This window comes from Hipposideros armiger, unplaced genomic scaffold (genome assembly GCF_001890085.2).
Source record: "Hipposideros armiger isolate ML-2016 unplaced genomic scaffold, ASM189008v1 scaffold_516, whole genome shotgun sequence".
NCBI lineage: Eukaryota > Metazoa > Chordata > Mammalia > Chiroptera > Hipposideridae > Hipposideros > Hipposideros armiger.
Genome location: NW_017731866.1, coordinates 684,505 through 688,961, shown reverse-complemented (window position 1 = coordinate 688,961; position 4,457 = coordinate 684,505).

Sequence of the window (4,457 nt, the reverse complement as noted above, 5' to 3'; positions counted from 1 at the left end):
AAAAAAAAAAAAAAAAAAAAGAGTGTTACCTTGCCCCTGAACAGAGATGCTTCTACCCCAATCTCAGTGCTTCAGTCCATGGTTCACTACCCAACCTTTTCCACTAGAGGTTGTGGTACAAGAGGAAGTAAAATGTCTGGGCCATGAGGCCACATCTTTCTTCTCCTTGGAGGGCAGTAGAGGACGGGCAGCTAAATAAAGAAGAGAAAACAAGTCAACCTGTGTGGACAGCTTTGTACTGACCTCTCCTATCAATTCTTTTTGGTAACTGGGACTATCCTCTTCCTTTTCCACATAGGGAAGCTGCATCTAATCATTGCTGAGCAACGTGCCCAAGGCCCCAGCTAGAAAGGGGCAGAACGAGAACATGAATGGAGATCTGCTCCATGCCCAACCCTGGCCTGCTGTGCTGGAGTGGATCAGAGCAGAGGCCTCGCACTCCAGAGTGTGCAGGTGTGGGCATAGCAGGCCCAGGTAGGCAGGACCCAGGGAGATGGGAGTTTTGAATTCTGCAAAGTGGGAATTTTGAAAGGGAAATGATGAGGATCAAGGATTAATGGGGAAAGGGGAGGCTGAGTCAATACATGATTTTTTTTTTCAATACAAAAATTTCACTGTGAGTGAGGCAATCGATGAACCCAGGAGTGTATCAGTCCGGCTTTAGCTAGAGAAGCAGAGACACTATGAGTGTTATGGGAGTCAAGGATTTCCTATAGGAATTAGAGCTTTCACAATTATGGGAGGAGCAGGGGAAGCAAAGGTCTAGAAAAAAAGAGTTTGAGGACAGAAGAGTCATTAACTTAATTCTCAGGGAGCACTGACCCTGGTGGACAAATCAAAGCTTGCAGGGAGACCTGGGAAGCCAAGCACAGCTAGCCTCTAAAGCAGGGCTGTGAAAGGAACTTGTGAGGAGGGGGTGTCTTAGGAGAGCTGTGATCTCTGGCAGTCACTGATTTTGTGGGTCTAAAGGCACACATCTGATGGTGTCCCTAGGCCATGGCTGGTCATCAGGCCCAGTGGTCAGAAAAATGAGAGGGCCACCAAGTGAAGAGCATTGAGGACAAGCTGGGATCCACCAGGCACTTCTGCATCCATTCATCTCTGTATCTGATGGACTTCCATTTCTGTATCTTTACCCAAGTTCCTCTCTTGACCAACTTGGGTTAGTCTCTTGATTAACCATGTCTATAGGTCAACAGATCACTAATATACAGTTTCTATTCAATAACAATGTTAAGGTAAGAAAATAATTGACTGATTTGCAAATGGAACCAAAAGTACATTCTCAGGAATTAGAATCATGTGAAAGTATGGCATAATTACCAAGGATAGGATGAAGACTAAAGTCTTGAGTAAAATGTTTGCTTAAATTTTGATCCCTCATGCCTATGATCCAGCCATAGAGAATTACTTGTAGTTCTTAAATAAATCATGGACTCTGACATTTCCAGGCCTTTGCACATACTGGGCCTGATGTCTAGGTATCCTCCATATTGAAAGAGAATAGAGTATATCTCCACCCCTCACCAAATATGCCACTTTAGCATATTGATTATTTTGAATCAAAGTTACTTAAGAAACAGGCAGTGCAAGGATTCTCTGACCCTCCTTTGTCCCCCTGAAAGCAGGAAATAAATCTCCCATGTTAAGGTGCCCACCCTGTACCAGGAGAACAAAAGGAATCCTTATCGCCAGAGGTAGGGAATTCAGGGCCAAGAATGCTGTATAACCTTGTTACTACTTCTTCCCTAATTTGCTATCCCAAGCCCAAAACCCTTTATCAATTCTTTACAAATTTATTGCTTCCTTGTCTAAAAGGTATAAACGCTGCCTGCTTTGGTTACTTCTTGGCGTTTTGTAACTTTGGGGCTCCTGTATGTATGAAATTAAGTTTGTTTTTCTCCTATTAATCTGCGTTATGTCAATTTAGTTATTAGACCAGCTAAAGAACCTAGAAGGAAAGAAGGGATATTTTTTTCTTCCCCTACAATATCCTCCCCTCACTTTAATCAACTATCTGATCTTCATGCTCCAGATCTCAGGCCAAGCCTCATCTGTTCCAGGTACCAGTTAGCAACTCCACTCTAATCCCGCACATCACACTGTTAAACTCTACGGTTTATCAGTCACACGGTACTGTATTTGTCTGTTTTCTGGTATTTCTTCCTGATGAGTACAGAAAATACCTGCAGGCAAAATTTCTGTTTTATTCAAGTTTATAGTCTCAACTTTTAAAACACTGTCTGGCACAAAGCTGGTATACAGTATTTCTTAAGTTAATATACGTTAAATAATAATGTAATAAAGATATATTTTACAGCCTTTCAGATAACAAATTTTAAAAGTAAAATATTATTCTAAATAGAAAAGTGACATTTTCTATTTTCAGGTTATAGATCCTCCTGAAAATAGTTTCATATCTATTTCTTAAATTATAAGCTAAAGGCAAGTCCTTTCCCTTTCTTCCTGCCTTGAAAGCAGATACAATGGTTGGATTGATGGCAGCCATCTTGTGAAGATAAGGAAAAGGCTAAAAGAATTGCAGAGATGTGAGATCTGACATCATTGAAGCATTGAACTAACTCTGCCATTCACTAATGCCTGTACTTCTTGTTAGAGGAAAATGCACAGGTTTTTGTTTATTTTATTTTGTTTTGTTTTTTTTAATTCTAAGCTAAAATACTTAAAGAATGGCAGCATTTATTCAAGGAAAGAGCATTATTCTAGGAGGAGAGATCTGTTCTGGTGAAGCCGAATAAAAAATATAATACCAGGTGTGAATAAAGCTACTTAGAGAAAAAAAGCTACACATAATAAATTAAATTATTATTTCTTGCTCTCTCTCTGCCAAACAAAAGCATGTTCACTCAAAGTTAGTCACTAAGTTGAAAAGCTATTTTATTTCAGCAGAAAATGAATGGCCTTTAGGAACCAGAGCATTTGTACATAAAGCAAAGAATTAGTTACACAGGATATAAAAGAATAAGGTAAAAACCTACACAATTACTTTAACCACTTTTTTCCAGTGGAATATAATGAATGAAAACACCTTTGTGACTACTTTAGAGTCATTGACCATGGAATTTATAAATACACTTGAAAAGTAGCAAACTTTTAATATTGCAACAACTTCATTTATTAAGACTGTTTCATTCCAAGTTATAAAATTTTTAACTCAAATTTAAAATACTATTTACAAATGAAAGATGACTTAAATGGAGTTGGATTTTCTTTGTTCTGTTTAAAAGAATTTTTACCAACCTCAGACTATGACGAAGGCAGTATGACTCAAGTACAATATTAGAAAATCATGAATGGCAAAAATATTAAATAGTTTATCTAGGAGAGTAGTAAGATGAGTAAAAAGCATTATTTAAATAATCCGAATAGGATATCACGACTGGCTCTACCTTTGTTTGAAATAACTGGATGTTGAGACACCAGTTCAGGGTCCTCATTTGAAGTCAAAGGGCAAGTCAAGATAACCCAGATTACTTTTGAGATATTCAGATGTTGTTGATAGATGAGATATAGGGATTTCAAAAGTAAGGAGGGCAAAAGAAAACAAGCTGAGCCAAATGTCAAAAATCGCCATAAGAAATGAGTAATCAAATAAACATAACTACCAACAAAGATGTGATTAAAGCACAAATAAAACAATGGGGCAAATGTTTTAAGCAGTAGAATGGGAAAAAAGAAAACAATATCCAGTTAGAGCTAGTAAGATAATGAAAATGTTAAACATTTGTAGTGTCAGCCTGACTTTGACATTTCCTTGGTGATGTTTGACATGTGTATTATTTTGTGTTATGTGATAGTAAATGTTGGGACCCAAAGAGCTCACCTGTACACTAAAGGATACGTTACAATTTGCACAGATTTTGATCAACTGAAGAGGGACCTCAAAGTACTCAATGCCAAAACACATTTTTGTTTTTAAAATATACTCTTTAACAGTCACAAATATCATATTACTTGCAAAACGGTTTAATCAAAATCCCAAATGCTAATTCATGAATGTGTTATTTAACAAGCATCATTTAGTAGTCAGATTTCACCAAAGCAAACTCCTCCTTAGTTTTGTGTTTTGAAATACAGATGAGAATCAGAAAAAGCCAGAGAGCGGATATTCAAATTTTTGCCAACAATCCGTTCCACATTTAGCAATTCTATGGCTGTTATAGACTGCCTGAGTCACAGTACAGAAGAAAAATCCCTGTCCATAATGCCAGGTCAACATGAAATTTTAAAACTGCAAAGAGAGGGAACCATAGGATCATACTGGGAATGAAGTTCTTACACACTGAGATTTTACTATTTCATAGTAAAATGTACATATGTGTGCCTGGATTTTTATTCATACCGAACATGCATAACAGAGGTCAGAACCACAATGGACTCTATTCTGTGAGACAAAAGAAGGGACAGATGAAAACAAATCTGGATGAGAAGATCCA